The sequence below is a fragment of the Schistocerca americana genome, chromosome 2 (genome assembly GCF_021461395.2).
Source record: "Schistocerca americana isolate TAMUIC-IGC-003095 chromosome 2, iqSchAmer2.1, whole genome shotgun sequence".
Taxonomy (NCBI): Eukaryota; Metazoa; Arthropoda; class Insecta; order Orthoptera; family Acrididae; genus Schistocerca; species Schistocerca americana.
The window spans coordinates 682722965-682745728 of NC_060120.1; the positions used below are offsets into that span (position 1 = coordinate 682722965).

At 42.7% G+C, this 22764-nt stretch overlaps 1 protein-coding gene across 2 annotated transcripts in view; it reads left to right on the top strand.

Annotated features, from left to right (window-relative positions):
* The window catches only part of LOC124596110 (inositol polyphosphate multikinase), a 352197-nt gene that overhangs the window by 162555 nt on the left and 166878 nt on the right, over window positions 1-22764 (top strand). For both annotated transcript variants that reach the window (XM_047135125.1, XM_047135124.1), the window contains exon 3: window positions 15924-16028. The gene's annotated coding sequence lies outside the window, so the exon portion shown is untranslated. The remainder of the gene's footprint in view (window positions 1-15923; window positions 16029-22764) is intronic.

The window sequence follows — 22764 nt, forward strand, 5'->3', positions numbered from 1 at the left end:
ACCTCCCTTCGGAAATAAGAAATTAAATGATGAACCAAGTGTAAACACCCCACAAAATAATAGTTAAATGAATTTTAAATATTGTAACCTCTGAACAAAATTGGCTCCCATTTATAATCTCTGTGCAAAAATGTATTCACATTTAATGTTCCCACAAAATTCTTTTCTCATTTAATGTTAAGTTCGAAACAGAAAAATTCCTAAACACCAAAATAATAAAAAAAAAATTCAGTAACCTGGTAAATTTTATGACGACAGCAGCGCTGCGCCTCGGCCCTGTATTCTGAATAAAAAAAAACAAAAATTCTTACCTCAATAAAAACTGCGAATATATCTGCTCTTACATAAAAACTTTTCGGCACAGCTCCGTGCAATGCTGGCCTATGCTTTGTGATTCATGAAAGGAAAGATAATCCATTGAATAAAATCTTTAAATTGAAATGAATGTTTTTTTTAATTTACTTTATATTATAAAAATTATTATTGGGGCATTTTTTAAAAAGAAATTGAATGACAGTTAAGATACATTATTAGATATGCGCAAGGCTGCTTCTTTACCTTCTACAATAATACTCATCCTCCAGAGTCGCGACCAGAGCAGACTGCCGACACGCGCCGACTACCGCCGACTACTGAAGACTAACGCAGACTAACGACAAGCAACAACTAACTACGTACTGCTCTCTGGTCAGAGACTCTTCTATGCCTTGCCTATTGCAGGCAGCGCATATAGCGCATACCTCTTACAATACAGCCAAATGGATGCCTACAACGTCATGTAGTGTAGTATTTTTATGTACTTCAATTTCGAAGTCGAACAAAGTATACTGCTTTTATCTAGTCATCATCGATATTTTTTATTCGTCAGTCTTCTGACTGGTTTAATGCGACCGCCACGAATACCTCGCCTGTGCCAACTTTTTCATCTAAGAGTAGCAATTGCAATCTACATCCACAGTTATTTGCTGGATGTATTCCATTCTCTGTCTGCCTCTACAGTTTTCACCTTCTACAGCTCCAGCTCCCTCTAGTACCAGCGCTTACTCCCTGGTATCTTAACAAATATCTTATCGTCCTGTCCTTCCTTCTTGTCAGGGTTTTCCATATATATTCTGTCCTCGCCGATTCTGTGGAGAACCTTATCATTCCTTAATTTATCAGTCCACCTAATTTTCAACATTCCTCTGTAGCACCACATCTCGAATGCTTCGATACTCTTCTGTTCCAGTTTTACCACTCTCCCTGCTATGCTCTAAACGTACATTCTCAGGGATTTTTTCCTAAAATTAAGACTTACGTTTGATATTAGTAGACTTCTCTTGTCTAGGAATGCATTTATACCAGTACTAGTCTGCTTGTTATGTCCTCTTTGTTGCGTTCATCAAGGGTTGTTTTGCTGCCTGGTTGCAGAATTCCTTAACTTTATCTACTGCGTTGTCACCAATCATGATGTTAAGTTTCTCGCTGTTCTCATTTCTGCAGCTTCTTACTACATTCGTCTTTCTTCAATTTACTCTCAATCCATATTCTGTACTAATTAGAAAAATGGTCCAAATGGCTCTAAGCACTATGCGACTTAACATCTGAGGTCATCAGTCCCCTAGACTTAGAACTACTTAAACCTAACTTACCTAAGGACATCACACACATCCATGCCTAAGGCAGGATTTGAACCTGCAACCGCAGCAGCAGCGCGGTTCCCGACTGAAGCGCCTAGAACCTCTCGGCCACAGCGGCCGGCCTACTAATTAGAATGTTCATTGCATAGAATAGATCCTACAATTCTTCACTATCACTCAGGATAGCTATGTCACCAGCGAATATTATCACTGTCATCCTTTCACCTTGAATTTTAAACACAGTCTTGAACCTTTATTTTATTTCTGTCATTGCTTCGTCGATGTATAGATTGAGCAGTAGAGGCAAAAGGCTGCACTCTTCTATTACACCCATTTTATTCCGAGCACTTCGATTTTGGTCTTCCAGTTTTATTGCTCGCTCTGGGTCCTTGTATAGATTGTGTATCATCCATCTCTGTTTATAGCTTACCCCCATATTCCTCAGAAATTCAAACCTCTTGCACCATTGTTGAACGCTTTTTTCATGTCGACAAATCCTAAGAACACGTCTTGATTTTTCTTCAGTTTTGCTTCCATTATCTGTCGTAACGTCTGCCGTTGCGCTCTGGTCCCTTTACCTTTTCTAAAGCCAAACTGATCGTCATCTAACAGATCTTCAATTTTCCCTTCCATTCTTCTGTGCATTATTCTTGTCAGCAGCTCGAATGCATGAGATGTTAAGCCGACTGTACGGTAATTTTCGCACTTGTCGGCTCTTGCTGTCTTCGGAATTATGAGTATAATGTTTTTTCGAACGTTTGATGTTATATCGCCATTCACAAAAATTCTACACTCTAACGTGACTATTGGTTTTGTTGTCACTTTCCCAATGATTTTAGGAATTACGATGGACTATTATCTACCCCTTCTTTCTTATTTGATCTCTTCTATATCGACTCCTGTTTCTTCTTCCATCACGTCTTCAGTGAAGTCATCCCCTCATAGAAGCCTTCAAAGTTCTCTTTCTGCCTATCCGTTCTTTACTCTTCGCTTAACAGTGGTATTACCATTGCATTTTTAATGTTGCTTTTAATTTCACCGAAGCTTCTTTGACTCTTCTATATACTGAGTCACTACTTCCGAAAATCACACTCGATTTCTTCAAACTTTTCATGCAGCTATTAAACCTGGGTTTCCTTGCACTTCCTATTTATTCAGTTCCGAAGCGACTTGCATTCGAATTTCCATGAACATTTCTGTCTTCCTTCTTGCGTGGATCAACTGAAGTATTTCTTCTGTTACCCATAGTTTCTTTGCAGTTATCTGCTTTGTACCTACATTTGGTCTCCAACGTCTGTGATTGCCCTTATTGAAGATATTCATTCCTCTTCAGCTGAGCTACCTACTGGGCTACTCGTTATGGCAGTATCTATAGCCTCAGAGAACTTCAAACGTGTCTCTTCATTTCTTAATGTTTCCGTAATACACTTGTTCGCGCATGACTCTTCCTCGCTAGTCTCTTAAAAACGGAAAACTGATATTTTGTCTTTTTTACCGGGATATAAGTAAAAAATAAAAACATCTGTTATAACCAAGATCAAAGAAATATCGAGAAATACAATACCGGATGTTCAGCACTAAAATATCGGTATCGGTTTTAACTGGATTACATTTATTGTTAGTTTTATTTAAGGTTGATGATTTTGTTAATACTTTATATTTTCCTTTGTTGTTTGATTTTGGTTCTTATTATTTTACGTTTTTATAATTGTAGCTTTTTTAGATTTTGCCATACCTAGGCCGACACCGGCTAACGTAGGCGTGAAGGCCGGAACTGTGATGACACGGGCGCCAACAGCTGACAGCCGTACGGCCACCTGCTAATGCTGCCCGCCGCGTCACAGCCGTGACTGCCTTGGCCCTGACTCTCACCCGCCTGCTAATTGCTCTGTCCATATCCACGTGTCGTAACGTGCCGACACGGTGCGAGCTGCCTTGGCGGACTCCATCAGTCTCATCCTACTCCATTCACAGAACGGGCGCCAGAAATTTTGATTGCTTCTACAAATCCGTACGAATCCAAATACACACCCTGACAAAGGATTGAAAGCACTCGGAATGAGAAAAGGAAAGGAAATGAAGAAGGTATGTGATATGCCCCCCCATGAACCATGGACCTTGCCGTTGGTGGGGAGGCTTGCGTGCATCAGCGATACAGATAGCCGTACCGTAGGTGCAACCACAACGGAGGGGTATCTGTTGAGAGGCTAGACAAACGTGTGGTTCCTGAAGAGGGGCAGCAGCCTTTTCAGTAGTCGCAAGGGCAACAGTCTGGATGATTGACCGATCTTGCCTTGTAACACTAACCAAAATGGCCTTGCTGTGCTGGTACTGCGAACGGCTGAAAGCAAGGGGAAACTACGGCCGTAATTTTTCCCGAGGGCATGCAGCTTTACTGTATGGTTAAATGATGGTGGCGTCCTCTTGGGTAAAATATTCCGGAGGTAAAATAGTCCCCCATTCGGATCTCCGGGCGGGGACTACTCAAGAGGATGTCGTTATCAGGAGAAAGAAAACTGGCGTTCTACGGATCGGAGCGTGGAATGTCAGATCCCTTAATCGGGCAGGTAGGTTAGAAAATCTAAAAAGGGAAATGGATAGGTTAAATTTAGATATAGTTGGAATTAGTGAAGTTCGGTGGCAGGAGGAACAAGACTTCTGGTCAGGTGACTACAGGGTTATAAACACAAAATCAAATAGGGGTAATGCAGGAGTAGGTTTAATAATGAATAGGAAAATAGGAATGCGGGTAAACTACTACAAACAGCATAGTGAACGCATTATTGTGGCAAAGATAGATACGAAGCCCACGCCTACTACAGTAATACAAGTTTATTACAATACTAGCTCTGCAGATGACGAAGAAATTGAAGAAACGAATGATGAAATAAAAGAAATTATTCAGATAGTGAAGGGTGACGAAAATTTAATAGTCATGGGTGACTGGAATTCGGTAGTAGGAAAAGGGAGAGAAGGATATGTAGTAGTTGAATATGGATTGGGGCTAAGAAATGAAAGAGGAAGCCTTCTGGTAGAATTTTGCACAGAGCATAACTTAATCACAGCTAACACTTGATTCAAGAATCATAAAAGAAGGTTGTATACGTGGAATAATCCTGGAGATGCTAAAAGGTATCAGATAGATTATATAATGGTAAGACAGAGATTTAGGAACCAGGTTTTAAATTGTAAGACATTTCCAGGAACAGATGTGGACTCTGACCACAATCTATTGGTTATGATCTGTAGATTAAAACTGAAGAAACTGCAAAAAGGTGGGAATTTAAGGAGATGGGACCTGGATAAACTGACTAAACCAGAGGTTGTACAGAGTTTCAGGGAGATCATAAGGGAACAATTGACAGGAATGGGGGAAAGAAATACAATAGAAGAAGAATGGGTAGCTCTGAGGGATCAAGTAGTGAAGGCAGCAGAGGATCAAGTAGGTAAAAAGACGAGAGCTAGTAGAAATCCTTGAGTAACAGAAGATATATTGAATCTAATTGATGAAAGGAGAAAATATAAAAATGCAGTAAGTGAGGCAGGCAAAAAAGAATACAAACGTCTCAAAAATGAGATCGACAAGAAGTGCAAAATTTGTAAGCAGGGATGGGTAGAGGACAAATCTAAGGATGTAGAAGCGAATATCACCAGGGGTAAGATAGATACTGCCTACAGGAAAATTAAAGACCCCTTTGAAGATAAGAGAACCACTTGCATGAACATCAAGAGCTCAGATCGAAACCCAGTTCTAAGCAAAGAAGGGAAAGCAGAAAGGTGGAAGGAGTATATAGAGGGTCTATACAAGGACTTGAGGACAATATTATGGAAATGGAAGAGGATGTAGATGAGGATGAAATGGGAGATACGATACTGCGTGAATAGTTTGACAGAGAACTAAAAGACCTGAGTCGAAACAAGGCCCCCGGAGTGGACAACATTCCATTAGAACTACTGACGGCCTTGGGAGAGCCAGTCCTGACAAAACTCTACCATCTGGTGAGCAAGATGTATGAAACAGGCGAAATACCCTCAGACTTCAAGAAGAATATAATAATTCCAATCCCAAAGAAAGCAGGTGTTGACAGATGTGAAAATTACCGAACTATCAGTTTAATAAGTCACAGCTGCAAAATACTAACACGAATTCTTTACAGACGAATGGTAAAATTAGTAGAAGCCGACCTCGGGGAAGATCAGTTTGGATTCCGTAGAAATGTTGGAACACGTGAGGCAATACTGACCGTACGACTTATCTCTGAAGCTAGATTAAGGAAGGGCAAACCCACGTTTCTAGCATCTGTAGACTTAGAGAAAGCTTTTGACAATGTTGACTGGAACACTCTCTTTCAAATTCTGAAGGTGGCAGGGGTAAAATACAGGGAGCGAAAGGCTATTTACAATTTGTACAGAAACCAGATGGCAATTATAAGAGTCGAGAGACATGAAAGGGAAGCAGTGGTTGGGAAGGGAGTGAGACAGGGCTGTAGCCTCTCCCCGATGTTATTCAATCTGTATATTGAGCAAGCAGTGAAGGAAACAAAAGAAAAATTCGGAGTAGGTATTAAAATCCATGGAGAAGAAATAAAAACTTTGAGGTTGGCCGATGACATTGTAATTCTGTCAGAGGTAGCAAAGGACTTGGAAGAGCAGTTGAACGGAATGGATAGTGTCTTGAAAGGAGGATATAAGATAAACATCAACAAAAGCAAAACGAGGATAATGGAATGTAGTCGAATTAAGTCGGGTGATGCTGAAGGAATTAGATTAGGAAATGACACTTAAAGTAGTAAAGGAATTTTGCTATTTGGGGAGCAAAATAACTGATGATGGTCGAAGTAGAGAGGATATAAAATGTAGACTGGCAATGGAAAGGAAAGCGTTTCTGAAGGAGAGAAATTTGTTAACATCGAGTATAGATTTAAGTGTCAGGAAGTCGTTTCTGAAAGTATTTGTATGGAGAGTGGCCATGTGTGGAAGTGGAACATGGACAATAAATAGTTTGGACAAGAAGAGAATAGAAGCTTTTGAAATGTGGTGCTACAGAAGAATGCTGAAGATTAGATGGGTAGATCACATAACTAATGAGGAAGTATTGAATAGGATTGGGGAGAAGAGAAGTCTGTGGCACAACTTGACCAGAAGAAGGGATCGGTTGGTAGGACATGTTCTGAGGCATCAAGGGATCACCAATTTAGTATTGGAGGGCAGCGTGGAGGGTAAAAATCGTAGAGGGAGACCAAGAGACGAATACACTAAGCAAATTCAGAAGGATGTAGGTTGCGTTAGGTACTGGGAGATGAAGAAGCTTGCGCAGGATAGAGTAGCATGGAGAGCTGCATCAAACCAGTCTCAGGACTGAAGACCACAACAACAACAACGTGATATGATTTCATTGATTTCAGAATCGAATCATATATACAAAGAACTTACAAGGGAACCTCCACATCGCACCCCCCTCAGATTTAGTTGCAAGTTGGCGCAGTGGATACGCCTTGAAAAACTGAACACAGATCAATCGAGAAAACAGGAAGAAGTTGTGTGGAACTATGAAAAAAATAAGCAAAATATACAAACTGAGTAGTCCATGCGCAAGATATGCAACATCAAGAATAGTGCGAGCTAAGGAGCGCCGTGCTCCCGTGGTTAGCTTGAGCAGCTGCGGAACGAGAGGTCCTTGGTTCAAGTCTTCTCTCGAGTGAAAAGTTTAATTTCTTATTTTCAGACAATTATTATCTGTCCGTCCGATGAGAGTTAAAAACATATTTTTTGACAGAGCACAGGAAAAACTATTCGACTGTGAAACTGTTGCATTCATTTGTTGCAGTTTATGTGACGAACTCTTAAGTTTTGATCAATTTTTTGGGAGTGGTTATCACATCCACAAGAAAACCTAAATCGGGCAAGGTAGAAGAATCTTTTTACCCATTCGCCAAGTGTACAAGTTAGGTGAGTCGACAACATATTCCTGTCATGTGACGCACATGCCGTCACCAGTGTCGTATAGAATATATGAGACGTGTTTTCCTGTGGAGGAATCGGTTGACCTATGACCTTGCGATCAAATGTTTTCGGTTCCCATTGGAGAGGCACGTCCTTTCGTCTACTAATCGCACGGTTTTGCGGTGCGGTCGCAAAACACAGACACTAAACTTCTTACAGTGAACAGAGACGCCAATGAACGAACGGACAGATCAATTCTTTGCGAAAATAAAGAAAGTAAACTTTTCACTCGAGGGAAGACTTGAACCAAGGATCTGTCGATCCGCAGCTGCTCGCGCTAACCGCAGGACCACGGCGCTCCTGAGCTCACATTATCCTTGATGTTGCCTATCTTTCGCATGGACTACTCAATTTGTATATTTTGCTTATTTTTTTCATAGTTCCACACAACTTCTTCCTGTTTTGTCGATTGATCTGTGTTCAGTTTTTCAAGGCCTGTCCACAGTGCCAACTTATAGCTAAATCTGAGGGGGGTGCGATGGGGAGGTTCCCTTGTTAGCAGTACGAGACTGCACACGCGCTAGTCTTGATGCATGCACTGATTCTGTTGCGAAGGGTGTCATAAAGTCATTCGATCATCTTCTGAGGCAATATGGGGTCCACAGCTGTTACAAATGATCATTGATACTTATTGGATACTGACACTCAAACGGGTCGACTTCCTAGTTGGTCCCAAACACATCAGATCTGGGCACCTTGCTGGCCACGAGAATACCTCAGCATCACGCAGACAGTTCATAGAGAAACTTGTTATGTTTAGTACGAGCATTATCCTGCTGAGAAACGACACCACGAGAGGTAACACGTGAAGACGCACGATGACCGTGGTGTACTGTTACGTCGTCAAAGTTCCCCCTATCACTGCAGGCTGAGGGTTTAAGTCATCTGAGTTTCGCAGACATGTTTAAAAAATACATAATAACTATTTGGAGTACCCTTTTTTTAAAATAAATTGTCTTCTATTGTTCGGATAGTATGTTTTTGTGACCGTCTTACTACTCATAGCTCCTCGCTTGCTGTAGCCTTTCAACTGACATCCGACCGTGCCTTATGGGCAATTTAATTTTTTTGTCAGACAGTGTACCTCTGACTCTAGTTTCGCAGAAATTATTGGCGTATATGGTCAGCATCCAACTTCTTCCCATCAATTTCTCACGTTAAATCAATAAATCTGGTGCAACATTTTCTACTTGACGCAAAATTTCTCCAGGCAAATACCTTTTGTACCGTTACGAGGTAGAGTGGGACCCATTCTGCACCTACCCATTCATTGACAACTTGTGACGGTTACCACGTATCAAACACGGGATCTTGATTACCAGTAACCAGCGACAGTGGTCGCTGGACCACATTAAAGAAAGCATTGTGATTAATTCAAGATATCTGTAACTTAACCTTACCTATGCTATGTTCGCGGACCTAACCGAGTCACGCGCGCTCTGCCGTCGCTCAGCCCGGCCGCACGTGCGCGGTGGTCGGCCTTAGCTTCACGTCGAGGCCGCCGGAGGTTCGTGGCGTTATCTCCGGCTGAAGACGTCGCGCCATTCAGTAGTTCTTGCCTGCGGCTACCTCTATGGCCACGAGATATGAGGGGAGCACAGACCTGACGCCACGGCCTCTCGCTCTTGCTCGCTAGCTGTGTTAATATCGAAGTGTTATTGCTTAGATCTTCTAACATTCTGCTTGGTGTCTATTTGTTCTAAGTCGTGTCTCCCTACCACTTTCGCGCAACGACGCTCTGAGCGTGTTTTTTAGGGAATTGACTAGTTTGAACCTGGGACCTGTTGCTGGTAAGGAGACGCCAGACCACACATGACATGTAGAGTTCAGTGAGACTAGTGATGATATAATCAAATACTTAATGATTTCAGCGTCAGCTCCATTGCACTCCCTGTAAAAGAATCTTAATACTAACTAAATTTAGTGGAAGGGGTTCAAGGCTTTCCTATTTTTAGTTAGCTGGTAAAATAACGTCGAAAAAGCAGTTAAGTTTACCATTGGAAATTTTATTCTACTCACAAAACATTGTTGATAAATTGCACTATTGATAAAAGGAAATATTTTAATACAGGATGATAAAAACCAACTGCGTTCAACAAAAATGTGAACGAATATTCCCTGAATGGGTTTCCAAGTTCTATAATGGATCGAAGGACGACCTATGCCATATCACATCTATAATCTAGGTTTAAGTTAAGTTTCATAAAAGAGAAAACTATCAAAATGGTCTACAGTGACCCTCAATTATCTATAATTACTTATTTAACTTGTGGTAAATTACAGTGGCTGATGTGGCTTCTCAATAATTATATAACAGAAAAATCATCGCGTTTCAGATTTTAACTTCAAGTAGCAAATGTGAATACCATGGGCTTTAATTGACGATCGACACTAGTATTACGCAAAAAGGGGATGTAACAGATGAGACTTCTCCAGTTCTGAGTGAAGCCTTATGCGGCATCGCATGCGTTCATTACCTTGTCGGTGGTTAGGCAGCGTCAGGGAGCGGCGGTCGGCGCAGCTCCACACAACCTCACCGTCTCGGAAGCAACCCTCTCTAACGTCTCTTTACTACAATTTAGCGAAGTTGGTTTAAGAAAAAGGTCTCTGGCTGTGTTTCCAACTGACCAATCAGGGTCTCAATGTTAACCTTAAGCTCCACCTACAAAAATTCTGTCTATATAATGAGAAACGTTATACTTTTTGTGGTGGGGCAATGTTTTTAATATTTGCAACGTAACAGGGACGCGTATAGTCTCACGCTAAAACTTGCAGCTGGTGTGGCCCTTTTAGTGTTATCGTAAGATCTGTACTGTTCTTCTGGAGGGCTCTAGCTTTTAACATGGGCTGGAGGCTGCTCTTGGCGATCGTCTGGCGACGTGGGTGTCCGTCCCTTATCGTAGGGCCTTCTAGCTTACACGGCTCTGCTCTCGGCTTCTGTTCCCGTTTCTCCCCTAGGAACTGCGTCTGTTTCACGGTGGGAAGGTATGATATGCTTTTAGGCGTTCTTCTGTTAGTCTGTGGTATTCCGTTTGCTCACTCGTTGATCATATTACTTTGGTTGATTTAATGTCAGGATTTATTCGGAGCTATGTGACATACTGCCGGATTTGCTATCATGTCAGGGTTTTCATGGAAGGTGTTGGATTTGCCTGATACCTTGCAATCTTTTATGACAACCTTGGGCTTAGAACTTAGTTACGATTTGGATTGTACTGTGTATTTGTGAATTGTATTGTGAACTTAATTACGTAGCTACTTGCTATGAGAGAAATAGACGGTGCCTGCTTCAGTGTGGAGAACAAAGATAAGTAATCTTCCTCATCGCTGGCGCCTTACTTTGAGACTAATCTTCTCTCGGCCATCAGATGTTGCGTCACACCCCGGTCACGTCCTGCTACCAATTCCAACTTATGTTTGCCACTCCAGGCAGACATAAAAACCTAGACTGTAGGATGGGCTCATACAATAATGCCTGATGCGTTTTCATGACTTCATTTATAAGTAATCAGTTTTGCTTTTCGGAAGTGACTACGATCTTTTTTTGTAGAAATAAGTTTCCAAAGATAAAAATCTAGTAACCTACATAAATATTTCTTGCTCCACTGGGCCTCTGGGTCAGGTTCCTTGCCATGTGGACGCTCCTGGATAATCTATCGTTAAGTCCAAAGAACACAATGTTCAGGCGACTGCAACTAGGCGCGTCACACGTGGCGGATTAAGCACGTCTTTTAGGATACCTGCACCTTTATGGCGTAGATGCGAATAGTATTGTGACCTGACGCTGGAATAAACGTCTTCGGAGCGTGAGACGCGGGGAGTTGCAGTCTTTAAACCGAATTACTTTGCTGCTGTTACTTGTTACAAACATCTCTGATGCCATAACACTGATACCTTCCCCGATCCCTCCCCCTCTCTTCCCCCTGTCAGGATGTCTGCATTTACATAGTACTCCAAAAACCACCTAACGGCGTGTGGCTGAGTGTACTTCTGGTACCTGCAACTAATCTCCCTACCTTGTTCCGCTCACGATGGCGCATGAGAAGAAGGTTCGTACGGTTTGACTCCTGCTAAAACTTAATTTTTAATTTATATTTTCTCATGATTGTTCGTATATGGTTTGCATCCAAACTATCGGAAGAAAGAGAAATTTTTCCAAATGTCAACGAGGTGGGTTTTTCCTTAGAAACTTCGAACATTTGTTGTAAATGCGGGAATACTGGATTTATTTGCTGTAGTAGATGCCGTTTCAATTTGTGTTTTCCATGTATGTACGACAAATACCATCCTGCAACATGTGATGTCGAGAACACATCCGACGAGTAATTTACATTACTCTTGTGACTTAATGTACTACTGGATAACGTCATTCGCATCATTATTTATCGGGGTTTGACTTCTCCTTTCCGAGCCCGTCCCTCGTCCTTGAAAATTTAATTAAAAATAGTAAATTGTTAAATAATTATGAAATTCACTACAACTGCATGAAAATTCACGTGGATCTTTTTTTCATTATATTGCCTCTCAAATGTCATATAAATTAAATAATGTGACCAGTGATAAAAATATATAGATTAAAAAATAAGTGTTAGTGGCATTCGAACCGTTAGCTCGTCCACGACCTTCTTGCTAAGCCCGAACTTGACCACCCCAACTTCTCGTGGGCGGCGCCTGCGCACAGATACATCTTGTGATTTTCTCGGAATTACATGAGTAGTGCACCTTATTGCTTGCTCGTTGTGTTGTTTTAATAGCCTACTAAAAGTGTACAAAAATTGAAGTAAATCCGTGATCCCAACGTTGTGGCCTCCCCGTGTGTGTTGTTTCGATACGAAAAGTATCAGTTGTGGGGCTGACCACTTCTGTAATTTTTGTTCATGCCAGATTATCGAAATTTTCACCATGTATTCTTAAGAAGATATTTCTTGGGAACTTAGAAACTTTTTTCATTATTATTATCCGTTAACGATATCCAGGGGTTCAACGTTACCGTACTTATGCGTGTAAAATAAGCACCTAATATCCTGTCTGAGACGTAAACGCAGATTTAATTGATCTAGTGAATATGTGGCAGGGGTTCTGGGGTCAGCGCATGGGCTCTGAGGTCACCAAATTTTGTTTTTTTGTCGCCATTTTCCCACCAATAAAAGTTTATGACGCGCTGTGTCTGTGCAATGAGCACTTCATACCTATACAGACTGTCTTGACCTGGAAATTATTCGGTGGTACCACCTGGCGGCGTAAGCGCCTTACAAAAAATTACTTTCCATGTGAAATTCTTTGTACTTGCAAACCAAACGCCGCATTTGTTGGTACACGGAAGGTGTAGCTTAAAAATGTTGTGCATTATTATGTAAGGAAGTGTAAAGTGAAACTGCGTTGGATGGGAGACGATTTTGTTTAACCGTATATTATACATACTTCTAACATTCTGCGTGGTTTCTGTTTGTTCTAAGTCGTGTCTCCCTACCACTTTCGCGCAACGACGCTCTGAGCGTGTTTTTTGGGGAATTGACTAGTTTGAACCTGGGACCTGTTGCTGGTAAGGAGACGCCAGACCACACATGACATGTAGAGTTCAGAAGAGTTCAGTGAGACTAGCGATGATATAACCAAATACTTAATGATTTCAGCGTCAGCTCCACTGCACTCCCTGTAAAAGACTCTTGATACTAACTAAATTTAGTGGAAGGGGTTCAAGGCTTTCCTATTTTTAGTTAGCTGGTAAAATAACGTCGAAAAGCAGTTAAGTTTACCACTGGAAATTTTATTCTATTCACAAAACATTGTTTATAAATTGCACTATTGATAAAAGGAAATGTTTTAATATAGGATGATAAAAACCAACTGCGTTCAACAATAATGTGAACGAATATTCCATGAATGGGTTTCCAAGTTCTACAATGGATCGAAGGATGACCTATGCCTAATCACATCTATAATCTAGGTTTAAATTAAGTTTCACAAAAGAGAAAACTATCAAAATGGTCTACAGTGACCCTCAATTATCTTTAATTACTTATCTAACTTGTCATAAATTACAGTGGCTGATGTGGCTTCTCAATAATTATATAACAGAAAAATCATCGCGTTTCAGATTTTAACTTACGCAGCAAATGTGAATACCATGAGCTTCAATTGACGATCGACACTAGTATTACTTAAAAAGGGGATGTAACAGATGAGACTTCTGCAGTTCTGAGTGAAGCCTTGTGCGCTCAAAAATGCGGCATCACGTGCGTTCATGACCTTGTCGGTGTTCGTCTGGGGGCGGCGGCCGTCGCAGCTCCTTACAGCTCGCCGTCTCCGAACTAACTCCTTTCTAACTTCTCGTTACTACAATTTTCCGAAATTGGCTTTAAAAAAAACTATCTGGCTGTGTTTTCATCTGACCAATCAGGGTCTCAATGTTAACCTTAAGCTCCGCCTACAAAAATTCTGTCTATCCAATGAGAAACGTTATACTTTTCATGGTGGGGCAATGTTTTTAAAGTTTGCAACTTAATAGAGACGCGAAAAGGACTGACGCTAAAACTTGCAGCTGGTGTGGCCCTTTTAGTGTTATCGTAAGATCTACACTGTTCTTCTGGAGGGCTCTATCTTCTAACATGGGCTGGGGGGTGGTCCTGGTGGTTACTTTTCGTGGTGGGGCAATGTTTTTAACGTTTGCAACGTAACAAAGACGCGAAAAAATTCTCACGCTAAAACTTGCAGCTTGTGTGGCCCTTTTACTGATATCGTAAGATCTATACTGTTCTTCTGGAGGGCTCTAGCTTTTAACATTGGCTGGGGGGTGGTCCTGCCGGTTAGCTGGCGACGTGGGTGTCCGTCCCTTATCGTAGGGCCTTCTAGCTTAACACGGTTCTGCTCTCGGCTTCTGTTCTCGTTTCTCCCCTCGGAACTGCGTCTGTCTCACGGTGGGACGGTATAACATGCATTTAGGCGTTCTTCTGTTAGTCTGTTACTCGTATTACTTTGGTTAATTTAATGTCAGGATTTATTCGGAGCTATGTGACATACTACTGGATTTGCTTATCATGTCAGGGTTTTCATGCAAGGTGTTGGATTTGCCTGACACCTTACATACTTATTTGTTGTTTATGCGTGTAAAAGTAAATAAATGAGGCGACATGTGTAAATAAAATTGTCAAAACTTTACTGACCTTAGAATTCGTTTTATGTAAGCAGCAAACCCTTCGGGTATCAGGCAAAAGAAGGGAACTGGCAGAAAAATGCTTCTGCTAGAGCTCAAAAAAGGCGAATATGTTCCTCTTTAAAATACCTTGACAGACAAGTGTGGAACCAGCTGTCTCGTTCCTCATTCCTCCTTCCGTGTCAAAAATTTTGGCGTGCAAACATATTCACGCTTTTGTGCTGAAAGAGTCTAGCAGAGAGACTGTGAGACTGGGAGAGAGAGGAGCCGGTATCAGTGGGAGAGAAAGAGAGAGGAGACGGTGATAGTGAGAGAAAGTGGCAGTGAAAGAGAAAGATAGATGGATAAAGACAACAGCCATGGGAGCCACAGATAGACAGTAGCAGTAAAAGAGAAAGAGAGATGGATAGAGATAGAGGCACTGGGGGCAAAAGAGAGAGACGAGAAAGTGGAAATGAAAATTAAAGATGAATGGAGACCATACGTAGGATTGGTGGTCTGGATCCTCCCAGACCGGCGAACACCGACATGTAGATAAAGGGAAGGGCGCGTTTGGACCGAAATTTTAAACACGTGGGTATCGGTAAGTTGGCCACCCTAAAATTTTTGAGGTACTGAGATGGCAGTGAGAAGGAAAGACGAAAGGAGACAGTGTAAGTGCGAGAGGAGACAGTGGCAGTGGGATGCACTGTAAATCAGTGGGAGTAAAGGAGACGGTGGGAGAGAGACATATGTGTATAGACAAACAGAGACTGGGTAAAAGGATTTAGAATGCTCTGTGTTAAAAGAGCGTGAATACGTTCGCACGCCAAAGTAGTAGAGGCAGCTGTCTCTCCATTTTTCTGTCACAGTCTTTTAAAGAGGAATATATTCGCCTGTTTTGGGAGGAGGGGGACCTTGAATATAACTAGCCTATGTGTGAAACCTGACTCCGGAAGTCTTTAGCAGTGACTCTCAGATAAGATCGTTATCTTGGCTCTCTATCTCTCTGCCATATTAATGTCAGTTTTTTACTATCTTTTCGTAAATGAGTAGAAACCGCCAGCTTTTCATTTTGTATACTCTGTACAACCGTTATCTGTAATACACGAATATGGTTATTTATGCATATATTAATATAATGTTTTGTTATTCTGGACATGTTACAGTCACCAGTCACCTGTAACGCTGAGACACAAAGAGGAGCTGAGAACAGCTCAGCACGTAGTGGGGAACTAGAAATAAGAAGTTAGCATCACAATCAGATCACAAAGGTGAGTAACAAATATACGAAATATATTGACTTGTAGAAGTGGCAGTTATTAAATTTAGTAACTAGCATGTCACATCATGATTATTTTTTTAAATTCTAAAGTGTAACATAATTTTGCAGGCGAACAATTCTTAAAATAAATGAAGTCTTTAAAACAGCACGTGCACGATTTTAGAAAGACCGATGATGACTAGAAAATTGGCTGTAAAAGTAACAACGTAATGAAACTTCCTGGCAGATTAAAATTGTGTGCCTGACCGAGACTCGAACTCGGGACCTTTGCCTTTCGCGGGCAAGTGCTCTACCATCTGAACTACCGAAGCACGACTCACGCCCGGTACTCACAGCTTTACTTCTGCCAGTACCTCGTCTCCTACCTTCCAAACTTTACAGAAGCTCTCCTGCGAACCTTGCAGAACTAGCACTCCTGAAAGAAAGGATACTGCGGAGACATGGCTTAGCCACAGCCTGGGGGATGTTTCCAGAATGAGATTTTCACTCTGCAGCGGAGTGTGCGCTGATATGAAACTTCCTGGCAGATTAAAACTGTGTGCCTGCAAGGTTCGCAGGAGAGCTTCTGTAAAGTTTGGAAGGTAGGAGACGAGGTACTGGCAGAAGTGAAGCTGTGAGTACCGGGCGTGAGTCGTGCTTCGATAGCTCAGATGGTAGAGCACTTGCCCGTGAAAGGCAAAGGTCCCGAGTTCGAGTCTCGGTCAGGCACACAGTTTTAATGTGCCAGGAAGTTTCATATCAGCGCACACTCCGCTGCAGAGTGAAAATCTCATTCTGGTAACAACGTAATGACACGTTATTGGCGGGCTTCATATTGGAGAGCAGTTGCTTTGAATCAGATCCTGTATCCGAACCAAACATTCATTTGCTGTTAACACTGGAATCGCTGTTGCGGATGTCTCAGTGCATTCGTAACTTTTGATATTTAGCAAGTACCTATTCAAACTGTAGCTCGCGCGAAGAAAGCAGGCGATTGTTCTGGGCGGATGAAGGCGTCACTGACGAAAAACTCTCCTCTTCGAACTCTTCGTATAGGACACTCATGTCTACAGTGTGAAGCCCAACTCCACAGGCAAAATTTCTGATGTTGTTCAACAATATTTTCAGAAATGCCACCTGTGGTCTCCGGTGGTTTGTTCTAGAGTAATTGCGTTTCGTTTTATTTCTTTCCTTGATTTAGTTTTGTGTATGTATTGCACTATAAATGTCTGAACAAAAGTGAAAACGTCGACGGTGTGCGCTGTATGTCCTTTCTGGAAACAAACTCGTTGCTTTGTTCACGGTACTTTACTCTTAACCTTCGCCGGCCGTGTGGCCGAGCGGTTCTAGGCGCTTCAGTCTGGCACCGAGCGCCCTCTACGGTCGCAGGTTCGAATCCTGCCTCGGTCATGGATGTGTGTGATGTCCTTAGGTTAGTTAGGTTTAAGTAGTTCTAATTTCTAGGGGACTGATGACCTCCGATGTTAGGTCCCATAGTGCTCAGAGCCATTTGCACCATTTCTTAACCTTCAAGCTTGCATTTGGTACTGCTCGGTCCTATCTCTTGCTTTGCTTACTGTACTTCACTTTCCACCATCAAGACTGCTTTCGGTACTATGTTTACTGATGAAAAATTTGCCGATATGCATCTTCTGTATGGGCCACTCAGTGCAGCGGAAGAGTGGTACAACGAACCTATGCTGAGCTGCTCCCGTAACGATGGGAACTACATCACAGTAGTTTTGCATATTTACAGAGGCGCCTGAGAGAAAACGGTTCCTTCCGCGTTAGAATGGAAGTATTGGCCATATGAGATATGCCAGGACAATAGAGAGAAAGTGTTACACTCGATTGGTACAGTCATAGTGGCCAGTGGACTCTCCATGTCGAGTGGAGTTTGAAAATTGGTTCCTACAGCTATATGCAGGAAATTACAACTTTTGTGCATTCCTGTTTTTTACAGATAAGGGCATGTCTACAAGAAAGTACATGCTCAACAGTAGGAATAGCCATATATATGATGATGAAAACCCAAACATACTGCTATAACTATCCTATCTACACAAGTTCACTTTAAATGTCTGGATAGGTACTGTTAACAGTTACGTGGCTTCCTGATTAACTGATCAGAGTCGTGTTGAAACGTTGCTTCAACATGTCCGACAGTTCTCAGAAGGTCAACCGCTCTGATTTCGTCACCTTGCATCGTATCAACATGACTGGGTTCGGGACGTTTTTAAATATATTTTGGACAACATTCGATTGGTCAGTGTGGTCCTGTTCCATGCCTCGCTCGGGCATCGCACGTGGCACCAAGGCTCTTTCTATTAAGAGTCTATTTACGAGACACTGGTCGATGCTCACATGGACCTGGTTCCTAGATGTGTTGCAGCTGCGGAAACAGTACACAAAACTCCTGGGTTTCTTGGCCGTGTAAGACACCCAGTTGTGCGTCACTGTTACGCTCTGCCATGATCACGGTGGTCAACATTTTGAACAATGCCATACCTGTAAGGGAACAGTTCTCTATTTGTTACACACTGTACTATACACTGACAGAAGAAATTGAAAGCTCTGTGCTGAAAGTATACGTGTTTCATGTGAGAGACTCAGGTGCCCGCCACAAGACTTTACTGCTGTTGCGCCTGCTAGTAGGCATGCGGAATCGCATGTCGAGGGGCGGCCTGTGTGCAACTGGCTAGGACTGTCGCAGTCTGCCTCGGTACAGGTGCATTATTGAAGCGCTCATGAAACGCCAGTGGGTGACTCTGAGGCTGTTGCCGAACTGGGGAGTCTTACAGAGACCGTTTGCCGTTTTTTTTATGCGTGTTTGAATGTCGCACCCCTTCGTAGTCTCGTCATAGAAATGCCCAGAACAGGAGGGCTGAAAAAGCAATAGTATCCTTTGCTGCTTCGGACCACGTTAATAATTAGTCAAATGGTTTTGAACGGTCCCTGCTGGCTCCATCCTGTACACCAGAGCAAAACCTGCAGCCGCACTGCACTCCAAAGGGGCGGGATCTCGTTCAGTGAGGTTGATGGCCCTCCATACAGAACAGTTGAATCGTCCAGGGATGTCAGCAGAGATGTCAAGAGCGTCATCTTGTTTCTCACCACTCCGTCAACAGTCCTGTGTGAGAATCAACGCCTCAAGGAAGGGAGTAATTTAATTTACGCTCTTTGTCCGCCTCCGGTAGTTCAATGGTCAGCGTGACGGATTGTCAGTGTTCTGGGCCCGACTGGGTCGGGGAATTTTCTCCGCCCAGGGACTGGGTGTTGTGCTGTCCTCATCATCATCCTATCATCCTCATCGACTGCAGGTGGCCGAAGTGGCGTCAAATTGAAAGAGCGGCACCCGGCGAACGGCCTGCCCGGCGGCGGGGGGGGGTTAGCCATGCGATGAAAAAAAAGTCTCTGGACTGAAGACCACAACAGCAACAATGCTATCCTCTAAGGCTTGTCGATTCTTAGCGGCGATGTGTGTGAAAAGTTTTCCTCCATAAGAAAACCGCATGGTTTCGACACTGGGTGTCACGATTCTGATCTTCATCGGAGAGCAGTCAAAAGAAGGTGTGAAATATGGGTAAGAGAGGATGTGGCGACTTCCCATTGTGTGGCGTTGGGCAGAATTGCAGCGAAATTTGGTGCCGACGCGACATTATTAACTCACATTACCCATTCACGTGAACTTCTGAGATCTGGTCTTTTTTTCGCATTTGTCAGCATCTTACTGTTTGAAGCGTCGCCAAACCCGAGGGTGACGATGCAGGGCGCCATGCTTTCGCAACCTTACAGGTCAAGGTTGTTGGCACCTTCGAGCCAAATTTCAAACTTCTCCGTCGCATTGGGAAACAATTACAGCGTTTCGAAAAAGCGATCCTTTAATTGTGTAGCACCTGTGTACGTGCCACCATTCGTAAAAATACCCTCGACGACCCTCGTTACCGTAATTGCATTAAACAGCTACGGAATCATGCCAGAAATTAACGCAATCTGTAGAAATGCAAGAAACCGAGTAAAGTGCAAAATAAGAATGCGAAGAGTGTGCGCTGTATGAGGCGTGGTAACTGAGGGCTACGGTAGGCAAAGCCAGTTCAGCTCGCAGCACCTCACATTTTCTGCTAGAGATCTGCATATGTCACATCTAGACTACCGTGGATAAAAACCTAATCATGAGCAAGGAGACTGCCAAAAACCATAAACGTGCGCACCTGCACAAATAAGGGATTCCGGAATACAAATCCAACAGCCAACTGGATTTTAAGGGCCAACTGTGTGAGTGTGGTAATCAGTGGAGAAAGCTGTCAGGTAACATCAAACTTTCAACTTCGTCGCAGAAAAGATAGTTTGTGAAGGCAGCTTTCCTCCTCAAATGAATGTGTAATCTATGTTAACTAGTAGTTTAGCTTAATTGTGAAGAGAAGTGAGTGAACTTTTTTTGTGTAAGAGTAAACCAATACATTTATAATAATTCTTCCATCCTAAAGTGTTACAGTATTGGGAGACCATTCCATGGAGGTTTTGAATAACTGTGCTAGTAGCAGAGAGAAAACGCAACGTATCATAACGTTTAGGCTACCCACCGACAGCAATGTTATGCATTTCCAACTAAGGTAATTTAATTGTAAGATATGGACAATTTGGTCCTGCGGTGCCCGGGTTATTGCAGGAAAAGAAATGGCAAGAAGCAGTGAGAGATACTTTCCTATACACAGGAATTTCCGTTAGCCAGGGACACACAAATGCAGAGGGGACTATGCTTAACAAAATTTCTCAGAGAGTAAGAGAGTCACACTAAGTGATACAGACATTATAACATTACCTATGGTTTTACAGCAATATTTCGCTTCAGAGGGGGCACCATCTTCTTCTTTTTTCTTTTTTTTACTAGCGGTAGTCCCGAAATGCGAAATTGCAGCAGTCTAAAAGCGTAGGCTTAAAGGGAAGGAGACAGATATAAATGATCCGAAGACAGGTTCTGTCTGATGAGTACGTATGAATTCCTCAGCCGAGCATCGTTAACCTTGTCGTGTCTTTATATAAATGCACAGGGCTGGTACCTGGTTGATGGATTAATCATCTGCTCGGGCAAAACACGAGGCAATGCCGATGTTCTGTGTCGTGTACGAAGCACGTAAGAACCTGCTACGAAAGGACTTCGAAAAGGTAAGTTACGCATATCGGCCCACGCATTGTCAGAAAAGAGCGCGTGTTGCAGGCTCCCTGGAGACGCAGTTCTGCACACGTGGTTGGTGCTTTCCGGGGAGGAAGGCCACAGACGACATTGTCCAGGCAATGGAGGAACTGATTCACAGCATCCGCAGATTTCCCAACGATGCGGTCGTTCACACAACAGTTCACGAGAGGCTCTTTGACCAAGGAGCGGATTGCTATCGTCGAGGAACTGAATGTTTGGTGGAAGTTCCGACCAGACTTGGTCACTATGTTGAAAATTAGTGTCATGTACCTGTGTCACTGTGAAATGCAGTGCAGCATTCTATAAAAGTTACTTGGCATGCGTAGTAATGTCTAACTTACTTTTTCAAGTCCCATCGTATGTTTGTTAGGCACCTTGCGAGCACCATGTAAAAAACGTGTCTACAAGCTTACGGTTGACTCCCTTGCATGTTTCAGAACAGGGAGGTTGAAGGAGAGGTAGTGCACAAAATAACGACGACAGGGTCGGTCAGCTTAGTACGATATCGCAACTGCTGCTGTACCATACTGGCAGAGTCTAACGTACGCTCTTCACTATTAAAATGTAGTCTAAGTTTACGTAAAGCGTATGCATTTCACTGGCGAATGGAGGCATTATCCTATTATGTAATAGCGGAAGACAAAGCACTTCGGCCTTGAGGACGTATCGATCGCCTCTTACGGAAGGTTACCTGTTTCCTTACGAGGCGCGTGTAATGATGCACCACGGAAGCATCTCAAGTAAGGCTTACTTGTTATCTGTAAATTAGCGGGACGTTCAGTAACGTGTGTTGTTTAAATTATAATAAGGTGACCTAAGATATGAGAAAAATCGAAAGTGGTAGGAACATCATAAAGTAACCTGTCTCAATTTGCGGACATCACAGACGTGTTACTATTGATCTCCCTGTTCGATGTAATATTTTGGTGCCACCTAAGGAACAGCTTCCCATGTGCAACTAAGCTTGTTTGGATTGCTCCTCCATCACACATCTCTCAGAGCATGTGCTCAACGACGGGCAGTTGTTTAGTTTAGACGTAGGTTTACTCCCATGGGTTGTATGCATCATAACGTATTTCATCCAATGGCAACAACATTGTCAAGAGAGTGTGATAGCTGGAACTCAGTTCTGTCTTTTTTAGCCGAAATACTTCCTTCGCTATGTTAATCGTTTTACGATGAGTAATTTGGAATTTTGCACGGAAATTCGATGTTACATTACAGTCCCTTTCTAGCATTTGTATTTAGTACAGTAGGTTCCACTGTGTGATGGACAGCATAACCACTATACTGATATTAGTGACAGTGTAGGTATCTTGATTACTGCATACTAAGTAATAATGAGTGCCTCAAGTTCAATTTCAGCTAATGGAACAGATACATTCGTATTTGATGCTGATGTTGAGTAAGTGTGTAAGGAGGCCAAACGACTAAAGTTTTCAGTCTCCTATTCACCTCCACCCCTTCCCACACTAGGACAGAAGCATTGCATGCAATCTGTCTGTGTGCAGCCGGCCGCTGTGGCCGAGCGGTTCCAGGCGCTTCAGTG